The sequence below is a fragment of the Leucopleurus acutus genome (genome assembly GCF_964270905.1).
Source record: "Leucopleurus acutus genome assembly, chromosome: X".
In the NCBI taxonomy this organism is placed as follows: domain Eukaryota; kingdom Metazoa; phylum Chordata; class Mammalia; order Artiodactyla; family Delphinidae; genus Leucopleurus; species Leucopleurus acutus.
Genome location: NC_139148.1, coordinates 29,327,345 through 29,353,270, shown reverse-complemented (window position 1 = coordinate 29,353,270; position 25,926 = coordinate 29,327,345).

Sequence of the window (25,926 nt, the reverse complement as noted above, 5' to 3'; positions counted from 1 at the left end):
ATAAATTGAAAGTAATTGTATCAAGATGGTTACTTTACAGTCAGAGAAGACCTTAGACCACAGTAGGAAGTTAGGTACTTTGGAAGGATCACAGCAAAGCAGGAATTTCCGTGGCAGGTAAAAGTTGCTAATTGTCTATGAAAACTGAAGACTAGCATTGTATGTTAAATTTCTATTACTACGTAAGTAATCACTCTGCGATACCCCAAACATTCATTATAACTCTTATAACTTTGGTCATGTTTGGTCAATGGCATTTTGTAGGAAAGAACAGGGGTGTTATCTAGCACAGATGAAAATGGGACAGTGATAGATAGTTGAATACTTGATGCTTCCAGTTAGTGAAAATAGAGTGTTGAGAGCATTGACTCTTTCGGTGGACTACTTGGAATCAAATCCCAGCATTTTGCTTCTTAACTGTATGACTTCAAGCAAATTACTCAACCTCAACGTGTTAGGTATCCTCATCTGTAAAATGGGGTTATTAGTAGGGCTATTGTGACTACTGTGTAGATTAATTCATACCAAGAATTTAGAAAGTGGCTGTCACATAGAAAGCACCTATTAAGTGATAGCTATTACGATTATTGCTAGAACCAAGAGCAATGAAGGCAAACAGAAGACAGCAGAGCAAGAGTGAAGCACAAAGTGACTCAAGAGTAGATGTGATGGGGCTTCCCTGGTGGCGCAGTGGTTGAGAGTCCGCCTGCTGATGCAGGGGACATGGGTTCGTGCCCCAGTCCGGAAGATCCCACATGCCGCAGAGCGGCTGGGCCCGTGAGCCATGGCCGCTGAGCCTGCGCATCCGGAACCTGTGCTCCACAGCGGGAGAGGCCACAACAGTGAGAGGCCCGTGTACCGCAAAAAAAAAAAAAAAAAAAAAAAAAAGAGTAGATGTGATGAAACAAACTTGTTTTCCCAAAGTACACTGGAGGGAGGTGGTCCTGAAATGTCAGGGATAAGGAAGCAACACTTGGTGTAGTACAACCTATGCTGTGTGTTCATAAAACCATTTTCTTCCCCACCCCTGGGCTCAGAGGAAACTATATTTCTCTGCCTTCTGCTGTAAGTTTGATTCTCTGGAAGCAGACCTTGAGACAGATAGTGTTTGGAGTCAATGATATTTATGAATAATCTACGTTTGTGGAAGGGAGAGGGCAGAAGCAGGATTGGACAGTGAGAGAAGCCTGCATGGTGATTCTTCCACTGAAGTTTGTCATAATCCCCACACAGCATTGTTTTTCCCCAACCATACCTCAAATACCATAGGGTGTACCATGTTGTACAAGAGGCAGGGGTACTTACATCACAACCTGGACCTATTGCAGTGTTTTCTGAGTTGCAGTCATATCTATAGGGATGGAATATGCTGTCTCAGGGCCTAAAGATGTTCTTCAGTGTGGCACTTCGTTCTGTGTGACAGGAGGTGTAAAATTTAATGATTTTACTTTGACTTTGGAGAGGATATCCAAGCATGCCCCTAAAAGCTTGAGAGATGTAAAATTAACTCCTGAAACTTCATTAAGTTTCTCTCTTGCTCTCTTGAGTGCATGCATATCACCAAGGCTTTCTGCATGCTAGCCACTTTTTGCTCATCTAGACTTCTTAGTAAAATATTATAGTGGATCTATGTGATGTTCCATAGGATGTCCAGATAGTTCAGCTCTCTTTGTGCTATATCCTGACGGATGGCAAATGCGTTAACAGAACCCTGGAGCAAAACTATGACTATTTTTGTTTATTCCATGTGAATGCAAACTACTAGAAAAGAATGCATTGGCCATACCACTGGCCACAAACCATGTACCTGAGGTTGTGATGATCTCCTCTTGCCCAGTGTCTATAATTGAGGCTACCACTTGGTTGAGTTTGCAGTAGTCCAGTATCATTATCCATGCAGGATCTGCAAAGGCCAGACTGGTAAATTAACTGGAGATATGATGGAGACAACTGCTCTAAACTCTTTATATCTTGAAAGGTAATATTAATTTTTGCCACACACCACCCAGGTTGCAAGATTGTTTTTAATTTACTAAGTTGGGTGATGTGAAATAGTTTCAGAGGCTTCCCCTTAGCTTTCCTCACTATATTAGCCTTTAGCGCCACAGTTCAAGCACCCAGTGTGGGGTTATGCCAGTTCCCAAGGATCTCATTCCCATTTATACATTCAGATACAACAGAAGTGACCACCAAGGCGGGTCACAGACGCAGTGCGCCCACTGTAAGCCAAAGCTCAGGCAGAGCGCTATTTATTACCTATTCTCCGTATGCCTCCACTCTAACGGGAGAGGGATGCATGACACTTAGGGAGTCCTGGTATCATTGTCAACTTAGTTCAACAGGCCTTAAAATGTTTGGGAATTCCTCTTACACCAGTGTAACTGAGTGCATGGCTGTAAGTTGTTTTGGGGAAAAAAATAACATAACCATTACTGTATATGCCTTCGCAAGTTATTGAACGTTATTTTTTGTGTGTGTGTTTCTTCTGCATGCAGGTCATGACTCCTTTTCAGTCAATGTATCCCAAGTCTGAGAACTAGCTCATGTCTGCGAGCTAAGCAATGGATCTTGACATTTTATTTCTTTTGATGGTACAAACGGAGTAATACTCTAGTTAGCTGCCCATATGTTTTTGCCCCCATGTACTCATGCCCTATTAGCTATCTCCGAAGTTCAGTCAGACCTCCTTGGTTGCTACTCCCACCCTTATATTAAGAAAATCACATCCATTTTTATGTTTTTATTTGATTTATTGCTCCCATTCCTATGATGTCCATTGTTATAGGGAAAAAGTGAGGGGAAAACACAGCTAAATACAGGACGGTAATGAAAAAAGATTATTAGAAAAGTGGTATCCAGGAGGTACCTAAGGACTTTCAAGAGGATGTAGGGGTATAGATAGTTTTAAGTCAAGCAATTTCCACATCCTCAACTACTGTGCATATTCCATCCTAAAATTGATTTGTATGAGAGACTGAGTATTAGGATCAAGGCATCATCTTGGTTCCCCACTTTCTTTTCACTTTCACCTTTCTCTTACTTTAAAAAAGAAAGGCTTCCCTTTCACTCATCATATTAGGGTTGTCCAGTGGTGTAAATACCTATAGGTCTAAAAACGGAACAATTTACAAATTTATGTTTATGAAGTTTACTCAGCAGTTACTTCCATAAAATAAGAAAGAAATAGAATTGATATTGTTTTTACTCATGCTAGCAATAAGTAATATCCATCTACAGATACATAACCCAATTGAAGAAGCAAAAAACATAACCCATTCATCTCATTTAGGAATACACTTCCAATATGTTTTTAAACTTTAGTTGATAGATTTTTTTTCCTCAAAATCCGTAAAATATGAATGTTGCTTTGATTATTTACAACTAACATTCATAACTGGTAACAAAACAAGGAAATTCAGCATTTAGAGCTTTATGGTGATAAATCATTTATAAAAATAATGTCAATTTAGGTATTTTGTTGCAGAAACATGTAACGGTGATCAATAAAAAACTTTCAAATATAAAATATCTCATACTACGATAGGATTATGTGGAGGAAGTGCAATGTTAATGTGATTTCAAGAAGAAAACGAATAATAGAAAATTCCTGTGAAATAAGAGCTTTGTTTATGCATTGTTTTTCACAATGGTGTGGTTGTATCAGATCATTATGGTATTTGGATAATAAGAGATATTTTAAAAGACAGATATAATTGCTTTATTTTAAAATGTCAATGTATGTAATATACCAGAAATTATATCTTTTGCAACTGCTTAAACTTAGATTTTAAAAAATGGGTATCCCATTATAAATTTGCAATTACTAAAAAGTTTTTCAAAATCCCGTTAGAGGAGATATGAACAAAAGGTATGAAGACCGTTGAAACAGGGACTACATGATCAAAGAAAAAAACAGTGTTTCTTTATCTACGTTTCCATTATTGGAAGTGTTTGAAGAGCCATTAAATTACATCAAACTATTCTGCTTGCATATCTTCTATTTTGCATAACAAAATTCATTGTTCACTATTCAATTTCAGTATATGTTCAGGCCAGTGGAGAAACATAGACATTTCCTTATTGTTAGCTTTTATATATGGTTCAATATTGCAGATAAAACTAAACAGGATACAAATTATAAGAAGTTGAAATACAATGAACATACTGAAACTTAGTAGAATTTTAAATGTAGATATCTTACTTTTAGAGAAAGAGAACAAAGAAATGGGACTATGCCAGTTTACTTTTAAAAATTTCCATGCGTAGATAACTTGCATGCGACATTCCTTATGTGTATCTCAGTGAATCTGTGTGTGCATGTGTGTGTGTGTGTGTGTGTGTGTGTACTCCAGTGAATCTGTGTGCATATGTGTGTGTGTGTGTACTCCAGTGAATCTATGTGTGCGTGCGTGTGTGTGTGTGTGTGTGTATACTCTTGCCTGCCTATAATGTTGTCTTTTTTCTCTCTCCACTATAAAAGAACAAAAACTGGAGATCTGTTTGACTATTTATAAATTTTCTTGAGTTTTTCATATGCTTTTTAAGATTTATACTTGAAATTGTATTTAGTACTCCAAACCTTTATTTTAAACTTGACAATAGAATTTACTATATTTCAAGTTAGTTTTTAATATACTATATGCTCATGTGAAAGAGAATGATAGATATCTCTCATTTCTATCTTATCTTCACTACAAGGTTCCCTCCTCTTGAGTATGTATCTTTGTAACTGACTTTTATTTCAATATGTCTATGAAGAAGTAACAACATTTAGGCAAGCTCACTATTAACATTATAGCACTTCTTCAGAAACTACATCCAACTCATTTATATCTTTATTTTGTTTTCAAACCAATTCAAAACTTTGAAAGTTCAATCAATCCTAAACATTCTAGTTTTTAAAAGCTTATCTACTAACATGACGTTCAGTTATTTTTCTGATAATTTTATTAAGTAAAACTATAACTTATTTAGCAAATTATTTGTTTATATTACAAGTTTGTATACTGCTTCTGATTTATTTGTGTATCCTCCACTTATCTAAATGGAGATAGTCGTTCTCATAAATACACGACCTGTTTCGTCAGCTAGGAATACCTCGCCACCACAACTTTTGTCCAAAAGTTACCTAGTCTGTATGCTACCTCCTTCCTTCAAGCTTTGCTTGATGCATTGCCCCATAACCAAGCCTCCCAGTTGAAAATAATACTTCTTCTGAACTCTGGAGTTGAAATACTTTTACTCTTGACCCTCAAAGCCCTAATTTTTGCTTTGTATTGTGAGACAGTACTTTCTACACAGAAATGTAATATTTAGGCACACATTCCATATATCAGTCTATGCGTTTTTGAAGGCAGAATCAATGTTGAGCTCATCTGTATTCCAAACAGCTCCATAGTATACTCTCATGTGCTATGTATGACGCTAAAGAATTATTCAGTGGATCAGTAAAACTCAACAGATAGATAAACGATGCCAGTCCTGTTAAATCTCAATGTTCCCTAAACTCTACGCAGTGCTCTGTGGTGACCTAAATGGGAAGGAAATCCAAAAAAGAGGGGATATATGTATACGTATAGCTGATTTCACTTTGCTGTACAGCAGAAACGAGCACAACATTGTGAAGCAAATATACTCCAATAAAAATTAATTTAAAAAAAACCCTCAATGTTCCCTAATAGTTTTCCAATCCTAAATGTTAATTATAAGAATATATGTCTCTTTTATCTTTTTAATCTCAAAGAATGAACACATTTTTTTTAATTGAAATATGTAAATTTCCTCTCAGGTATTTATAAGCAGTTGTTTAAGTGCCAATCAGGACCCAGACAAATTTATAAAGAAAGTAAAGTGCTCAAATTGCTTAGAGTTTCCATAAAATGTTCTTTAGTTGTTACCCTCCCTTAGGAATCTAGCCCGGTTCTCTTTCCAGCTGTCTTCATTAAAAAAAGAACAAAAAATGGGTTTCCCTGGTGGCGCAGTGGTTGAGAGTGCGCCTGCCAATGCAGGGGACACGGGTTTGTGCCCCGGTCTGGGAAGATCCCACATGCCGTGGAGTGGCTGGGCCCGTGAGCCATGGCCGCTGAGCCTGTGCGTCCAGAGCCTGTGCTCTGCAACGGGAGAGGCCGCAACAGTGAGAGACCCGCGTAATGCAAGCAAAAAAAAAAAAAAGAACAAAATCGAAAAGAAACTTCTATTTCACACAACATGAAATATTTATGACTAAATAAAATATCATAACTTTTCCAGTAAGTTTATTAAATAATTTATCACCAATTATGGAAGTTCAGGCAACAGGAAATAATAATACTAATAGCATTACTATATTATTATTACTAATAATAAAATTAGTAAGAGTTTACTGTTTATAAGGTATTATATTAAATCCTCTGCATAAATTATCTCATTTAATACTCACAGCAATACTTTTACCATCTCCATTTTCCATAGAAAGAAACAGGTCCACAATGCCAAACTTTCTCTCTTTTTCCTCTGATTTTTTGAGGAGAAATTTTCTCTATATATCCTCTAGCTTACGTTTTTTTTGTTTTTTTGTTTTTTTGCTTCTCCACAGCGGGGAAATGAGTTACCAGGTTAGGAAAGATAGACTTTAGTTCGAATTTATAAATTGGGCAATGATAATCTGTCATCCCTAAAGTTTGGGAATTCCTACTCTTTCTGCATGCTTTCTCAGCTTCCTCCCCTCAGTGAGAGGTGGTAACCCTAAGTAACTCCTCCCTTAAGACCCATCCTTTCCCTTCTGTGGGCTAAACTGCTGTAGTTAAGAGATCATGGAGAGGGCAGACAGCAGAAGCAAGAAGAATTACAATCCTGCAGCCTGTGGAACAAAAAGAACATTCATAGAAAGACAGACACGATGAAAAGGCACAGGACTATGTACCAGATGAAGGAACAAGATAAAACCCCAGAAAAACAACTAAATGAAGTGGAGATAGGCAACCTTCCAGAAAAAGAATTCAGAATAATGATAGTGAAGATGATCCAGGACTTGGGAAAAAGAATGGAGGCAAAGATCGAGAAGATGCAAGAAATGTTTAACAAAGACCTGGAAGAATTAAAGGACAAACAAACAGAGATGAACAATATAATAACTGGAATGAAAACTACACTAGAAGGAATCAATAGCAGAATAACTGAGGCAGAAAAACGGATAAGTGACCTGGAAGACAGAATGGTGGAATTCACAGCCACGGAACAGGATAAAGAAAAAGAATGAAAAGAAATGAAGACACCTAAGAGAATTCTGGGCTGGGACAACATTAAATGCAACAACATTCACATTATAGGGGTCCCAGAAGGAGAAGAGAGAGAGAAAGGACCAGAGAAGCTATTTGAAGAGATTATAGTCGAAAACGTCCCTAACATGGGAAAGGAAATAGCCAGCCAAGTCCAGGAAGTGGAGAGAGTCCCAGGCAGGATAAACCCAAGAAGAAACACACTGAGACATATAGTAATCAAATTGGCAAAAATTAAAGACAAAGAAAAATTATTGAAAGCAGCAAGGGAAAAACAACAAATAACATAAAAGGGAACTCCCATATGGTTAACAGCTTATTTCTCAGCAGAAACTCTACAAGCCAGAAGGGAGTGGCATGATATACTTAAAGTGATGAAAGGGAAGAAGCTACAACCAAGATTACTGTACCAGGCAAGGATCTCATTCAGATTTGATGGAGAAATCAAAAGCTTTACAGACAAGCAAAAGCTAAGAGAATTCAGCACCACCAAACCAGTTCTACAACAAATGCTAAAGGAACTTCTCTAAGTGGGAAACACAAGAGAAGAAAAGGACCTACAAAAACAAACCCAAAACAATTAAGAAAATGGTCATAGGAACATACATATCGATAATTACCATAAACATGAATGGATTAAATGCTCCAACCAAAAGACACAGGCTTGCTGAATGGATACAAAAACAAGACCCTTATATATGCTGTCTACAAGAGACCCACTTCAGACCTAGGGACACATTCACACTGAAAGTGAGGGGGTGGAAAAAGATATTCCATGCAAATGGAAATCAAAAGAAAGCTGGAGTAGCAATATTCATGTCAGATAAAATAGACTTTAAAATACAGAATGTTACAAGAGACCAGGAAGGACATAATGATCAGAGGATCAATCCAAGAAGAAGATATAACAATTATAAATATATACGCACCCAACACAGGAGCACCTCAATACATAAGGCAGCTGCTAACAGCTATAAAAGAGGAAATCGACAGTAACACAGTAATAGTGGGGGAATTTAACACCTCACTTACACCAATGGACAGATCATCCAAAAAGAAGATAAATAAGGAAACACAAGCTTTAAATGACACAACAGACCAGATAGATTTAATTGATATCTGTACGACATTCCATACAAAAACAGCAGATTACACTTTCTTCTCAAGCGCGCACAGAATATTCTCCAGGACAGATCACATCTTTGGTCACAAATCAAGCCTCAGTAAATTTAAGAAAATTGAAATATAGCAAGCATCTTTTCTGACCACAGAGCTATGAGATTAGAAATGAATTACAGGGAAAAAAACGTAAAAAACACAAACACATGGAGGCTAAACAATATGTTACTAAATAACCAAGAGATCACTGAAGAAATCAAAGAGGAAATCAAAAAATACATAGAGACAAATGACAATGAAAACACGATGATCCAAAACCTATGGGATGCAGCAAAAGCAGTTCTAAGAAGGAAGTTTATAGCTATACAAGCCTACCTCAAAAAACAAGAAAAATCTCAAACAATCTAACCTTACACATAAAGGAACTAGAGAAAGAAGAACAAACAAAACCCAAAGTTAGCAGAAGGAAAGAAATCATAAAGATCAGAGCAGAAATAAATGAAATAGAAGCAAAGAAAACAATAGCAAAGATCAATAAAACTAAAAGCTGGTTATTTGAGAAGATAAACAAAATTAATAAACCATTAGCCAGACTCATCAAGAAAAAGAGGGAGAGGACTCAAATCAATAAAATTAGAAATGAAAAGGGAGAAGTTACAACAGACACTACAGAAATACAAAGCATCCTAATAGACTACTACAAGCAACTGTATGCCAATAAAATGGACAACCTGGAAGAAATGGACAAATTTTTAGAAAGGTATAACCTTCCAAGACTGAACCAGGAAGAAATAGAAAATATGAACAGACCAATCACAAGCAATGAAATTGAAACTCTGATTAAAAATCTTCTGCCAAACAGAAGTCCAGGACCAGCTGGCTTCGCAGGTGAACTCTATCAAACATTTAGAGAAGAACTAACACCCATCCTTCTCAAACTCTTCCAAAAAATTGCAGAGGAAGGAACACTCCCAAACTCATTCTATGAGGCCAACATCACTGTGATACCCAAACCAGACAAAGATACTACAGAAAAAGAAAATTACAGACCAATATCACTGATGAATATAGATGCAAAAGTCCTCAACAAAATACTAGCAAACAGAATCCAACAACACATTAAAAGGATCATACACCATGACCAAGTGTGCTTTATCCCAGGGGTGCAAGGATTCTTCAATATACGCAAATCAATCAATGTGATACACCATATTAACAAATTGAAGAATAAAAACCATATGATCATCTCAATAGATGCAGAAAAAGCTTTTGACAAAATTCAAGACCCATTTATGATAAAAACTCTCCAGAAAGGGGGCATAGAGGGAACCTACCTCAACATAATAAAGGCCATATACGACAAACCCACAGCAAACATCATTCTCAATGGTGAAAAACTGAAAGCATTTCCTCTAAGATCAAGAACAAGACAAGGATATCCACTCTCGCCACTGTTATTCAAAATAGTTTTGGAAGTGCTAGCCACGGCAGTCAGAGAAGAAAAAGAAATAAAAGGAATACAAATTGAAAAAGAAGTAAATCTGTTACTGTTTGCAGATGACATGATACTATACATAGAGAATCCTAAGGATGTCACCAGAAAACTACTAGAGCTAATCAATGAATTTGGTAAAGTTGCAGGATACAAAATTAATGCACAGAAATCTCTTGCATTCCTGTACACTAATGATGAAATATGTGAAAGAGAAATTAAGGAAACACACCCATTTACCACTGCAACAAAAAGAATAAAATACCTAGGAATAAACCTACCTAGGGAGACAAAAGACCTGTATGCAGAAAACTGTAAGACACTGATGAATGATATTAAAGATGATACAAACAGATCGAGAGATATACCATGTTCTTGGATTGGAAAAATCAATATTATGAAAATGACTATACTACCCAAAGCAATCTACAGATTCAATGCAATCCCTCTCAAATTACCAATGGCATTTTTTACAGAACTAGAACAAAAAATCTTAAAATTTGTATGGAGACACAAAAATCCTCGAATAGCCAAAGCAGTTTGATGGAAGAAAATGGAGCTGGAGGAATCAGACTCCACGACTTCACACTGTACTACAAAGCTACAGTAATCAAGACAGGATGGGACTGGCACAAAAACAGAAATATAGATCAATGCAACAGGATAGAAAGCCCAGAGATAAAGCCACGCACCTATGGTCAATTAATCTATGACAAAGGAGGCAAGGATACACAATGGAGAAAAAACAGTCTCTTCAATAAGTGATGCTGGGGAAACTGGACAGAGACATGTAAAAGAATGAAATTAGAACACTCCCAAACACCGTACACAAAAATAAACTCAAAATGGATTAGAGACCTAAATGTAAGACCGGACACTATAAAACCCTTAGAGGAAAACATAGGAAGAACAGTCTTTGACGTAAATCACAGCAAGATCTTTTTTGATCCACCTCCTAGAGTAATGGAAATAAAAACAAAAATAAACAAATGGGACCTAATGAAAGTTCAAAGCTTTTGCACAGCAAAGGAAACCATAAACAAGACGAAAAGACAACCCTCAGAATGGGAGAAAATATTTGCAAACGAATCAATGGGCAAAGGATTAATCTCCAAAATATATAAACAGCTCATGCATCTCAATATTAAAAAAAACAAACAACCCAATCCAAAAATGGGCAGAAGACCTAAATAGACATTTCTCCAAAGAAGACATACAGATGGCCAAGAAGCACATGAAAAGCTACTCAACATCACTAATTATTAGGGAAATGCAAATCAAAACTACAACAAGGTATCACCTCACACCAGTTAGAATGGGCATCATCAGAAAATCTACAAACAACAAATTCTGGAGAGGGTGTGGAGAAAAGGGAACCCTCTTGCACTGTTGGTGGGAATGTAAATTGATACAGCCACTATGGAGAACAGTATGGAGATTCCTTAAAAAGCTACAAATAGAATTACCATATGATCCAGCAATCCCACTACTGGGCATATACCCGGAGAAAACCATAATTCAAAAAGACACATGCACCCCAATATTCATTGCAGCTCTATTCACAATAGCCAGGTCGTGGAAGCAACCTAAGTGTCCATCATTGGATGAATGGATAAAGAAGATGTGGCACATATATACAATGGAATATTACTCAGCCATATAAAGGAACGAAACTGGGTCAGTTTTGAGACGTGGATGCATCTAGAGACTGTCATACAGAGTGAAGTAAGTCAAAAAGAGAAAAACAAATATCGTATATTAACACATATGTGTGGAACCTAGAAAAATGGTACAGATGAGCTGGTTTGCAGGGCAGAAATTGAGACACAGATGTAGAGAACAAACGTATGGACACCAAGCATGGAAAGTGGTGGGGGGTGTGGGTGGTGATGTGATGAATTGGGCGATTGGGATTTACATGTATACACTAATATGTATAAAATTGATGACTAATAAAAAAAAAAGAGTATCATGAAGCTCATTATTGCCACACATTTAATCCATATTCTCCAGCCCAGCTCTTAGTAGTAATTAAGCTGATATCTTCACCTGCCTAACTCTGCTGATTCAATCATTATCATTTATGGACACTCATAAAACTACAAAATTTACAGATATCAATGAGCCAATACTCAAACCCAAAGACTCTCAGTCCAAAGACTTCGTGACCTCATGTTTGTAAGGATATTATCTTCTGATACTAGGAGAGCAGGAGTGAAGTTTCATTATTGCTCCCACACTCTGAATGTATTTCTAGGAGAAACTTCTTTTAGACTATTTTCTTGAGGATGCTACTTCTTAAACCCTTCTGCTTTAAAATGCATATTCTATTTTGTTTTTATTTTGATTATATGAAAAAGAATCCAGCAAACAAAGGACAGAGGAGGTGGGGGATCTTCCAGATGTCTGACAAGATGTTAAAGAATGTTTTATAAATAACCATTAAGCTTCTGTATTAATTGGGAGAGGCCAAAATGCTATGAAATATGGACCCTAAAATATATAAATGTATACTTGACTAACCCAGAGGATATTTCACAGTCTCGTAAGTGTCCAACGGGTAGGTTCCTTTCTTCACTGAGATTCAGCAGACATGGTTCTTTCCATCTTGTGTTTCTACCATTATCTGAGCCAGTGATATTCAATAGTGTGTTCTGCAGTGATGAGAATGTAGCTACTAAACTTTGAAATGTGGCTGGTATGAATGAGGAACTTAATTTATAATTGTATCTAATTTTAATTACTTTAGATTTAAATAGCCACATATGGCTAAGGCTACTGTATCAGACAGCAAGCTCTTAGGCCTTGTCGTTTTAAATTCCTAGTAAAAGGAAGGAGAAAAAAGGAAAGGAAAAGGCATATTTCTTTTTTCAAAGCCTTGACCCAGAAGTGACCCTCATTTTTCCACTCAAATTCCATTGATGAAACCTAGTCACATGGTCACACCTAGATAGTTACGTACAAATATAGGCTTATTCTCGCCAGCTGCTTCTCAGAGCTGTACACTGTAGAGGGGGCAACTGATTTTATTAGCCAGTGGAGGTCTCCCGTGCACTTGACTAAAAATAATTTACAGATTTTTTTTTCCCTAAAAATGTTAATATTAAAATAAGGAAAAATTAGAAGTATGGAGTTAGAAGAATGACAAGTCATGGTTGGTGATGGCTATGGTCTTTTTCTACCTTTCTGTTCTAACTGCATAAGAAAGAAAAATTATATGAGGAGAGAAAATTGATATAAAGCTCCAAAGAGAAGAAGACATCTAGGGCTTTCTGGAGCTCATTTATGAATCCCCTAAGGCAAATTAATCTCATTTCTGTAATAAGCTGCAAACAGATGATTGAAGGCATTTGATGCTACTGAATCCTCTAAGTAGTCATGAAGTTGCAGAACTGACAGAAGTTGTGCTTAAGCAAAAGGACGCAGTAGTATCGATATCCCAACACATAAGTAGTACAAAAGTAGAAGTTTTCACAAAGGAATAAGAAATAGCAGAAGCAAAAAAAGAGTCAGGGAAGTTTAAAAGACATTTAAAGAAGGAAGACTGCTTATTAGGCTATCTGGCTATTCTTGGATCATTCACTCACTAGTAGAGTGGCATGGGATAATTTCCTTAACTTCTCTCAGCACAATTTTGTCTTCTGTATGATTAAGGTATTAATATTACCCATTAATCATAATTCAGTTACACCAGATGGAGATCAACTAAGGTTAACTTATACAAAGAAGGTAATTTATTAGTTCATGCAACTGTGGAAAGACAGGCTGGAGTATTCAACAAACTAAAACTGTATTATTTGGGAATCTTTCTCTTTCTCAGCATTCATACTGATGAGTGTGGTTGTCCAAGTCTGGGTCATGTGGCTATTCAGTGATCAGGGCAGTTTATCGTGATTTGTAGCTCAATGAGAACCATATGCCATGGGAAAAGATGAGAGTAAGAAAAAAAAAAAAAAAGACAAAACAAAAAAGATGTGCAGTAAACTAAACAATTGCTAATGGTCTATATAATTATAAAATTCTGAATCTATGATATACTTTTACCAATTAAATTTCACCAGGCAAAAGTCACGTTCATGTTCACAAGTATTCAGTTTCTTTAAACCAGCTCTACATGACATCTATTTGCTAGTGCAAGCAAAGAGATTGATTCATTACACTCTAATTTTCAGTTTCACGAGATTCTTATTTTATAATATATCTCTTGGTCTAAACATCCTAACTCAGCTATCACTTTCCTAATGTGCTTAATTTACTATCTATGCTTTATTAAAATATTAAAATCTTAGTACACCTTTATAAAACTAATGGCTTTTATTTTACTTGACAAATAAGCAGATAAGGAGGTATATTTAAAGTGGTAGAACAGTACGATATATTCATTAGTATAAAACTTTTCAGAATAGAGCAGCCCCTGAGTTGTAATGTAAGAACCCTGTCTATAATGCTGGACGTTCAACCACTGGAAATCGATTCTTAAAGGATATTGTCCCCTATTATTAATCCATTCCTTCAATGTGTATTGAACATCTGACACTGCCCTAGTTGCTTGAATATAGCACTGAATAAACCTGAGAGAGGGTGGGATAGGGAGGGTGGGAGGGAGATGCAAGAGGGAGGGGATATGGGGATATATGTATACATATAGCTGATTCACTTTGTTATACACCAGAAACTAACACACCATTGTAAAGCAATTATACTGCAATAAAGATGTTTAAATAAATAAATAAACCCGAGAGAAATCTTTGCCCCTGTAGAGCTTACATTTTGGTAGGTGTGGGGGGAGAGTAGTAATACACTGGTACCATTCTAAGAATTGAACATCCAGATCCCTACAGGAAACATGTAGAAAAGAGATAAATGAAATAGAATTCAATTTAAGGTACAGTCAGCAGTAGGCCTGTGGCTAAAGTGGAGAGTGCATATCCCAACTCGAGATGTTCAAATAAATTCAATTTTTTAAGCATTGTACCAGGCAAACAAAACCCAGCTACTTCTGAAATCAGGTAATGGGTAGCCAACTCTAGATTCCTGCTTCATGTCTGAATGTGAATTATAGCAACTGAATACAGTCTCTCCCTGGTCAGGAAAGGAAATGCCATTTGCTGTAATCTCCTCCAATGGAACATTTCTATTTGCTACTCCATTTTCTCTAAACATCTTAACTTTTGTGAGGACAACCCTCCTTTCTCTTCAGATTATCTAAAAATGGAGACATTTCTACGAAGGGTCTTATCCAAAAAATGAGGCAAAAAATGAAATAATCGAAATAGAAAGGGAAAGACAAAAACAGTGAAATTGATAAATTGAGGAAAAAGTACCTATTCCTAAAGGAATGAAAATCTGGCCAGAGTTTGACCTGGCTGACATAGTTTACTGAACATGGCAGTCCAATTCCTCTCCTTGACTCAACCTTGTCTGGGTTCCATCCAGCTATGCAGATTCTTAACCTGAAATAGACTCAGATTTGCTATATTTCTATGCCCCTTAGAAAAAATGTAGCCCCTGTTAGGTGGCTTAATGCTTTCTTTCGGCTGCAGTTCCTGTGTTGTCTACATTAGCCCTCAGCTGTTCTCCAGTTGGTACCATAGCCCCTCTTGGTCCTTGCACTTTGAATGTTACAGTGTCTATCAGATGTCTACTCAGGATTCAGGCAATTCTTTACTGATATTATGTTTGGCTACTTGGCTCTTCTTGGAGACTCCTACAGCTCCAGGCTTTGGAAAGTCATCCTCACCCATTTTTCTCCCCCTCTCTGGTTTGCTTCTAATATATTTATGAGTAATTTCATAAGGCATGCCATATCCTTAGGAAAAACTTACTTTGTCTCTGCAGTTGTTATCCTTCACTAAATTCCAGTCATATTTTCCAGTGATAATACTGCATCTTATCTATTTCAAACTCTGGCCTTCAAACAGAGATCAAAGTTGATAGTGAGTAGCAGGAAAGACCGTGCTGGAAAAAAGTGCCATACAGGAAAGAAGGATGGCACTAATGACAAATATTGTCAGGCCCCAGTTAATTCACTATATTCACAGTGATAGATAAATCATAGCTTCCTTAATGTTTAATCTAAACTTTTTTTTAGAAATGGATTAAATTTAGTGTGGTGCACCACTAGTTTTTTTTTTTTTATTTCATTGAGCTGTAATCAACATATTACATTATATTAGTTTCAGGTGTACAAAATAAAGATTTGATATTTGTATATGTTGCACAATGATCACCACAGTAAGTCTAGTTAATATCCATCACCATACATAGTTACAGGACTTCTCTTGTAATGAGAACTTTTAAGATTTACTCCCTTAGTAAATTTCAAATACCGCAACACAGTATTATTAACTATAGTCACCATGCTGTATATTACATCCCCACGACTTATTTCTTATTTACTTTGTAACTGGAGGTCTCTGATTTCCTTCACAGACCTCCCCCAATACACACAACCACCAATCTGTTCTCTGCATCTATGAGCTTGTTTCTTTTTTAAAAAATATATTCCACATATAAGTAAGATCATTAGGTATTTGTCTTTCTCTGACTTATTTCACTTAGCATATTGCCTCAGGGTCCATCTATGTTGTTGCAAATGGAAAGATTTAAATAACAGATCGTTTCCCTGATATGGAAATGAGCCTCAGCTGGGTCTGCTTCAGGGGCTGTGCAGCTGCTTCTGCATAAAAACAGCAATAAGTGGAGACTTCCCCACCAACATAATTTCCTGCTTTCCTCAAGAGTCATTGTGTAGTCTCTGTCCTCTGCTTTCTAAGTAGAGAAGGAAATGGTCGCTCCTGGAATCAACTCTGCTCAGACCAGTTTTCCAGCTTCCTGTAACTTTTTAAGTAAGCATGAATCTACCCCAAACCTTGTACTAATGGGAGAGCTTCTGCTGCTGGAAGTGGACTGCTTTTCTGAAAATGAGTTCAGTCCTTTGAAAAATACAGAGTTAAGGAAGACTCTTAAAGATGACCCTACTGTTTCTATCCATGTGTAACTCTGCAAATGAAACCATCTGCTTCACAACCATAGTCAAGGCCTCAACATGGTTTCTCTCACTAATTTTAGTTTAGGAGCTTCATCTTACCCGTGGTACATATAAATTCTTGTTATACCCAGATTCTTAGACATTCCAGGCTAGTCCTGACATGCTGTAGAGTCACAAATGCAACATTACTACATTCAGAAGTACAAAGGAAACATGGCTTCCTTTTCTTAATCTTCCTCATGATTTCGTCCCACACACAAAGACACTTTTTCACGGCACAGGCAATTTGCTCCTATTCATCTTTCATTGCATACAAGGCTCAAACTTACAACACCTGGAGTTCCAGACCCCTTAATTTCTGGTTTGCCTTAGATATAGGGTAAATTCCTTCCTAACATATTAGCCAAGCATAGGGCTGACTTCTCTGACTCACCTCGGAGGGCATGTGGGTATTTGTTCATCCCTGTCTTCTCCTACCCTTATTGTCCCTCCCCAAATCAAGTATGTCCCATGAACACCTAATCAGACTCTTTGTCTAACCATGCTATGATACAATTAATTGCTCTGCTACAGACCCCTGCTGCATGCCCAAGTAGGTTCCAGGGTATACTAGGATTAGGAGGTTCTCTGTAAGACAATGTCTAACAAAAGACCATCTCTCCTTTTTCTTCTCCCTAACCTAAGCCAAGTCCCTTCAGGGATGGAGAGAGAAGAAAAAAGTCATATGTACCTCACCCTTGGCTTCCTCTTCTTCTCTCCTTTGTTTCTCTTCCTTTTCTTTCCAGCTGGCATCCAGAAGGGAAAGTGTGGGCTTCCCCCGACCCTGCTTTTTTTCCTTTGTGGTGAGGATTCCTCTCACACCATATTATTCCTTTTTTTCTAAAGCCACCAAGTTTCATGGCTCATCATTAGTTGTGGAAGGCATAGTTTCAGTACACTATGAAAGAAACATCTAAGCTCTAGGAGATCTAGTTAGTTCACCGTGCCTGGTTCTTGACTTGTTAAAAGTGTGTGAGATTGAGAAACCTATTTTCCCTTCAGAAAGACTGTTTTTCTGCTCACTTTTATGAGGAGAGGCAAATTTTAGAGTCAAAGCTGTTATTTGACCTCTTTATTCTTAGTGGCACATACTCCCTTATTTCCTCTCCTGTTGGATGATAAGTTTTGCGGTTCACCCTTGGAAGTGGATAAAAAGGAAGGTGATTGAAGGAGAAGTGAAAATATGTCAGTTGAAATATTAAAAATATTAGACCCATTTAAAAAATTTTAACTATTTAACAAGTGTCTGTAAGATAGATGCTGACTAGAAGCTTTATGTAATGAAGCTTTAATTAATCTGAACTCTACAACATTGTCAATTATCTGGTGTGGGCTTGATTTCCACCTTAGTGTCACATGTTCCAATAGGATATATATTTCAAAATGAATCTATTGTATTGCCCTAGAGGCATTCAGAGCTTTGCCTAGCGAAAAGATAGAATATTCTGTTTGAGAAGAAAGAAAGGGGTGGGGAGGAATAAGGAAGAGAGAGAGAGAGACAGAGAGAGAGGAGGGAAGAAAAGAGAAAGAAGGAAGGAAGAAAAGAAAAGAAAACTCTTGAGTAACTTCCTTTGTGCTCAGAGTTCCCCTGATTTGAGCCAATCTTATTCTCTATTTTTCCATTATGTAAAGGCTATGCTCCCACACATATTACTCAAGATGGTCAAATGTGCATTATTATTATTACTACTCGCCTTTTATCCCATTATATGAAAATTATTTAAAAGCTGGAGAGAATTCCACAGAGGTGAACTTGATAAGATTCATTATGTAGAAAGCATCTTCAACAGCCAGTCAGCCCTACACAAAGAGGAACAAAATGTGGTAACCTTCTGGATATGCTGGGCTAGGAATCACCTTGAAACCATTGTGATCTTAAGATACTCTCCCTATAAACTCCTCTTACATACTTGCTGTACCTCTAGGTTAAAACTCCCCAAATGCATACCTGACACTCAAATTGCATTTGTAACGTACTAAGAAAAAAGTGAATCAAGGAACTTGCTCTGTAGGAAAGAGGACTTTCTCAAGTCGTATTTATTTTCAGAAAGAAAAACTCTCAAATTATTTTTAGCATTGATTTCTTTCACTGTAATCTATGTCCATCTCTTTGATTACAGGATTGCAGACAATATCATTTTGAGCTTAGTTTATATTATTATATTTAGTGTGCTCAAAAATTTAAGATGTCAGCAGAACAGCTGTGTATAGGAATGCCTGTTCTCTGCCCTCCTGACTCAACTTTCCTTTTAGACACAATGTATTTTCTTGGGGAGAGAGAAAAAAATAAAAAAAGTAAAACTACTATTTTTTTTCTCAAAATTTGTAAAGCTTTGATATCAAAATCAAGCATTTCCAGAACTCATTTACATCTGCATTATACTGTGCTGTGCCCCAGTTTGTCCATATAGCCATTCTGCTCCATTTTCTACACTTCTCTGCATTGCTCTGTCCAGGGAGGCTGACCTCTGTGGTGGCTGTGACTCTCTTTTGATGTCAGCGTAGGCCCTGTATTACCACTTGCTGCTTCCCTACACCCTGTCCACAACTTTGACTTGAGACCCCTTTTATTAAACCCTTTTTAACTACTCCTTTATTTCTTGCCAGAACCCTGATAATAAGCATGGTTATATAAAGTATTAAACACATGGGCAAACTTTATTATTTAAAATAAATGTGTTATTTCCTATTAAATAAAATCTTGTGACTATATAGAACTACAGAAAATTTGTTTCAAAGAATAGCGTTGACGGAGGGGAAATTTCCCTTCTTTCCCTTTTAGTTCTTTTGGCTGGCAATTAAAATGACATAAGGCAGATTGACAGGAGGAAATCAAATTTATTACGTACTTACAGGGAATCCACATAAGTATGAAGAATTCCAAAGATAGCAAGGCAAGGTGATATATATATATATACGTATATATATATATACATATATACGTATATATATATTGTGGACTAAGGAGAAGGAGGTAGGAGTATGAAGTTTCAAGGGGAAGTAAGGTAAGTCACAGGAAGATTAAAAAGAGTTAATGGGGGCTTCCCTGGTGGTGCAGTGGTTGAGAGTCCGCCTGCCGATGCAGGGGACACGGGTTTGTGCCCCAGTCCGGGAGGATCCCACATGCTGCGGAGCGGCTGGGCCCGTGAGCCATGGCCGCTGAGCCTGCGCGTCCGGAGCCTGTGCTCCGCAACGGGATAGGCCACAACAGTGAGAGGCCCGTGTACTGCAAAAAAAAAAAAAAAAAAAAAGAGTTAATGGTTGGCAATCAAATGTTTGCTGGGCCACACAGAGAGGACCCTGATCAAATGGGCTTTGCTAGGATCCTTCCTGTCTACCACACTTAATTCATAATGTACTATAGTTATCTGTGGTGATAGCTTCTTTCTGGGACAGGCTTCTTATCTTAAATTCTTTCAGGCAGTAAAGGGGAAGTTCAAAGTTTCTTCCTGTGCCTTTTGGGCCTTGCTTCTTTTTAGCTCAAAATAATCCCCATGCCAGAGTGGCACATATTGGGGTGACCTGCCTTTAGCCTTATCAGTAGCAATTATCCATTTTAGAGTAAATGACTGTCAGATTTAATGCTGTTTTTCTCATAAATCTTAAGCTGTAATGCCAAGTTAAATATTCTTACATATATATAATTAATATTCTTTACATCTTGAAACTGACTAAGGAAGTGTGCTTGGTTTAAGTAGTTTCTAAAGAAGAGAGTAAATGATTAATTCCTTTTTATGGCAAGATGTAGCCTTTAAAGCACCAAAGCCTAAACTCTCAAATTAGAGGTTGAGGGCTTCCCTGGTGGCACAGTGGTTAAGAATCCGCCTGCCAATGCAGGGGACACGGGTTCGAGCCCTGGTCCGGGAAGATCCCACATGCCTCAGAGCAACTAAGCCCGTGTGCCATAACTACTGAGCCCGTGTGCCACAACTACTGAAGCCTGTGCACCTAGAGCCTTTGCTCCCCAACAAGAGAAGCACCACAATGAGAAGCCCATGTACTGCAACAAAGAGTAGCCCCCACTCTCTGCAAGTAGAGAAAGCCTGAGTGCAGCAACGAAGACCCAACGCAGCCAAAAATAAATAAATAAATACAAAATTTTTTAAAAAGTAGTATATAATCCTAGATTACCAAAAGATGGATTTGATAAATTTTGGACTCAAGCAGAAGATCACAGGTCCAAAACTAAAACTGTATCAGGAATTATTTTTTGATATAGTTCCATCTCAATTTATTTTTTCCCTATTTTCTTAAATATTGTTGTATTGAACTTGGTGTGACATATGTATATATTTGCATGCCCATCCATCCATCCATTCATTTATTCCTTCATTAACTGTGTCAGGCATTCTGCTAAATGTTGAGGATACATTGGTGCAAATTGGCAAGGTCTCTCCCTATACTGAATTTAAATTAATGAGAGGGAAATAGATAGTAAACCAATATACAAGATGATTGGATTTTTGAGATAATGTCTATGAAAGTAATAAATGGGATGTTGAACTACAGAGAAATAGAGTAGTCAGAAATGTCCTCTCTGAGGACATGACATTTGAATTGAGACTTGAACAGGAGGATGAACAATGAAAGGAAGCTATATTAAATGTCAGGAAATTGCAAGGAACAGAGAATAATATAGTTAAGTAGACTACAGCAATTTCACATTTGTAATTTTTTGTAGACTTTATCATTATTTTAATACTTTTTGTACATCCAGATTAGATAGTTAAGGAATTTGTTCTCATCTACCGCTTTCTGTATTGCAGAAAAAACCCCTATATTTTGTTATGTTTTTACCATATATAATACCTAAAATTTTATCAACTTTTACCTCATATATACTATTATATTCAAAATATCATGCTATGTGATAAGTATCAAAAAGATAAGAGTACATTGCCTATCCTCATAGAATGAATAGTCTGGTGAGGAAGACACACATTTAAACAAATAATTAAAATAAAATGTGACAAATGGCTTGAAAGAGAGACAGAGTGTGAAGGAAGTCTATTATAGAGTCACCAATCCAGTCCAGTATATTGGAGATTTCTTGGAGTAAAGTTGTTTATTCTATAACAAAGAGAATTTCTGGAATTAAATTATAAGGTAAAATGTCTCTTAGGCTAGCAAACAGGACATACTTTTAATGGACTGTGCAATAAATAGAGGTTGAACAATGGCAAAATGTAGTAGTATTTATACTGTAAACAGTCTGCTTGCTAAAATAAGACATCTAATTTATATAGTTTCAAAAACAATCATGCATATAAATAGTAATAATAAAGATTTGAACACATAAATTATCTTATGTATTTCCAGGAAATCTTATCACTATCAAGATCTAATCAATGAAGCTGCTTAAAATCTGCAGGAAGTCAATGAGAGTTTGATTTTTTCTGCTTTGTAACTTTACATTATTAATTAGTAATGGCCTTAAGTTCTTTCATGATACCCCTTTACCCCTAAATAAAAGTATGATGAAGGACCTCCTTACCCTTTTTTAATTGCAAAGTGAAAAGTCATCCATCTAAGAGAAAGTCCCTAATTATTTTTGTGGGTCCTTTTGGGGAGTATAAGATTAACAGTCATTCTATATATTTCAGTGTGCAATCTGAGAAACTGAAAGTAACTTTTAGATATCTTCTCTCTGCAATACTAATTGTCGAGATTTCTAGTGATAAGATTTCATATATATCACCAAATAAATAATTTATATTATATTAAAAAATCAAAATATTGGGCTTCTCTGGTGGCGCAGTGGTTGAGAGTCCGCCTGCCGATGCAGGGGACACGGGTTCGTGCCCCAGTCCGGGAAGATCCCACATGCCGCGGAGCGGCTGGGCCCGTGAGCCGTGGCCGCTGAGCCTGTGCGTCCGGAGCCTGTGCTCCACAACGGGAGAGGCCACGACAGCGAGAGGCCCGTGTACTGCAAAAAAAAAATCAAAATATTTATATTGATATATAATAAAAATAAACTTCAAGAACTTTCATTGCAATCATATACAAAAAGGTATAGTTTTAATATGTAATATGCCACCATTATTCATCGTGGTAAATGAATAAATGTTTTAAGAATATTACGGACTGTTTATCTTTTCTTTCCAGTGTTTGGGCATTTGCTTAAAGACTTCTTCTCCTCATACAGTAAGCAATTCAAAGATCATTGTAAGACTTATTTCAGATAAATAGCTGTTTAAAAGGGTTAACAATAGGGTGTCCGTATACTTTTTAATAAAATCTAGAATAGAGAACACTATCAATTATTACATCAATGAAGTAAGCATAAACCAGGACTGTCCTCAGCAAACTAGGACCTATGGTCATCAAGTCGAGAGATTTATTTTAGGCTTACATTCAGTAGGAAACTAAATTCAACTATTTCCTTCACCTTACTCTTTTTTCCTTTTGCCCTGATTCCTCCCTCCCTCTCTCTCTCTCTCTCTCTCTCTATATATATATATATATATATATATACATATATAAACTTTATATAAAAAACTTTATATAGATAAAGTTAATCTATTTTTAATTACTAAGTCTCTATAAATAACATTAAATTATTATTGGAGCAGTGCGATCGATCAATTGTTTGATCAACAGATGATGAATAGATAGTGATAAATAAAAGTAAGCAAAAAGAGGTATAGACTTAAGAGCAAACATGAGTTAAGATACAGCTTCTACTCTGAGGAAGTTTATGGTATACTAGAGTCTTGCTATTCACAGTTTAGCAAGCAGCAGCATTACCTTGGAGCTTTATAGAAATGCAGAATCTCAGGCCATGCCCCAAACATGCTGAATCACATCTGCATTTTAACAAGGTCCCAAGTCATACCCATGTACATGAAAGTTTGAGACTTTCATGCTTTAGAGGATGCTTAGAGGATGCTTTAGAGGATGTTTTAGAGGATGCTTTACTGCTTTAGAGGATGCTTCAGGTGTAATTAGCATCAAACACCCCACCAGAGCTTTTTTAAAAATAAGTTTATTTATTTTATTTATTTTATTTTTGGCTGCATTGGGTCTTTGTTGCTGTGTGCGGGCTTTCTCTAGTTGCGGCGGGCTGGGGCTACTCTTCATTGCAGTACGCAGGCTTCTCATTGCGGTGGCTTCTCTTGTTGTGCAGCACAGGCTCTAGGCATGTGGGCCTCAGTAGTTGTGGAGCACGGGCTTAGTTGCTCCGCGGCATGTGGGATCTTCTTGGACCAGGGATTGAGCCCCTGTTCCCTGCATTGGCAGGCGGATTCATAACCACTGGGCCACCAGGAAAATCCCCCCCACCAGGGGCTTTTCTTATCATTAGTTAGTTATCATTGCAGTATTTTTTAATAAATGCTTCAACTGCAAGTAAACCATCATAATACAGACTGATAAAGCTAAAGAAGCAATTCAGTTTTGTCTCATAAGTTTTCTGCCTCTCCAACCAAAAAGAGACTGAAAACAAGTGATTCCACCATCCTGTGTGGTACCATTTGATGTGCTAATAAGCCAGAATCTTGAGGCATCTTGTCTGCTTTGTGAAATTACTTTTACATCCCCCTTTTCTCTGCAAGGTGCTTCTGCTGAATGCAGTGATAAATCAAAAGTCTGCTAGACCATTACCAGAAAAAACTATCACCTGCAACTTTATTTGGATACTTCTCTCTTCTGATACAAACTGCTTTCCTAAAATGTATAGGCTTACAAATCAGTGCATTCCAGATATAATATTAAAACATATTTAAAAAGAATTAAGGAGAAAGTTACATAAGTTGAGTGGTTTTATCAGAGGCAGTTATTTTCTGTAAACTAAAGAGTTTATGTATGAATATAAAATATGCTTATATAGTTTGTTTTTCAATGATGTTGGTTGGGCTGTAAATTAAGAAAACAAAAAAAAAATCAAGAAAAAATCAAGAAAAAAGTTTTCAGAGAGTGAGTTTCATATATATTTTTTATTTGCAGGCACATCTGACACAAAATCTTACACTGATGACTTTACTGTTAGTCCTGTGAAACATATGGCATGTAATTGTATAGATGTTTTTGTCTCCCTAGTAGTTAATATATTGCTGGAGAGCTGTGAAGGGGTTAAAAATGAGCCTCCCCCAAATGTGCCACTTTGGCACGTGGATTACTTTGAGCTGAAGTCAATCAATGCCTCAGAGACTCAGGATGAGCTTTCTACCTCTCCCTTAACTGAAGAAAAGAATTCAGATAGAAGACATGGCCCAAAAAGAGAATTGTCACCAGACATAACTACAAAGAGTTTGTGCTAGGTGTGATAAGGTGGGGGGTAGCTCAGCAGGATCTGTTTGTTCAAAGTCCTTTCTGTGTCCCATTGTCTCTGCATGGCAAACATTTGTTTACCAAACATTTGCTCTTCTCATCTTCCTGTGAATTATCTTCCTTCCGTTTGTAGTCCCAAACCCTTACCCCTTCTCCTTAGTGCAGAATGGCATATCAGCCTCAATTGCCTGATTACCTGTGGGTTTTATATTCTTATGGGGTCCCATACACACATAATTTTTGTTTTTCTCCTGTTAATCTGTCCTATGTTAATTTTATTATTAGATCAGCCAAAGACCAAGGAACTAAGAAGGGTAGAGGAAAAAAATTTCCTCCCCTACATATACGAAGGAGTGAAAGTAGAAAATAAACACACACACACACACACACACACGTGTGTGTGTGTATGTGTGTGGCATGTATAAACAGAGAGAAAATTTCAGTCAAAGAGGCAAAAAGACAAGAGCAAAAGAGGGGGACTGAAGAAAGATAGGAGTGAAAGTAGAAAACAGAAGAAATTCCATTGACAGTATAAAGAGGATAGTGTAGAACATAATATTAGAATCCTGGTGGAGCCAGATTAAGTAGAACCTAGAATTCATGATAAAGAGTTTAGAATCTATCCTGTAGATCAGTGGTTCTCAAATTTGATTATGCATTAAAAAATTTTGGAGGACTTCTACTTTCTGATTCAACATATAAAAAGCTTGGGAAAATGAGAGGAAAATACCCTCATGCTTCTAGCAGGGGAAGGGGAAAAG